The following is a 215-nucleotide window of genomic DNA, read 5'->3' as shown; positions in this document are numbered from 1 at the left end:
ACTGCAGCCCGGTTGCGGGGCAGGGCTGTAGGTTAGGACCCACCCCCTCGGTCGCGAGAGCCAATCCGATTGCACGTGGAGGGCTGGGTTGTCACGTGACTGGAGGGCGGGGCGCCGGTCAGAGGCGCGTGCTGCGGGGCGGGGCTCAGCGGTGAGGGGGTGTGGCCGGCCCCCGGAGGTCAGAGGCTGGGCGGAGCTGCAGAGCAGGTGGGGTG

This window comes from Hippopotamus amphibius, chromosome 8, assembly GCF_030028045.1.
Source record: "Hippopotamus amphibius kiboko isolate mHipAmp2 chromosome 8, mHipAmp2.hap2, whole genome shotgun sequence".
NCBI lineage: Eukaryota > Metazoa > Chordata > Mammalia > Artiodactyla > Hippopotamidae > Hippopotamus > Hippopotamus amphibius.
The sequence above is the reverse complement of the archived record's forward strand: the minus strand, read 5'-3'. Positions refer to the sequence as shown.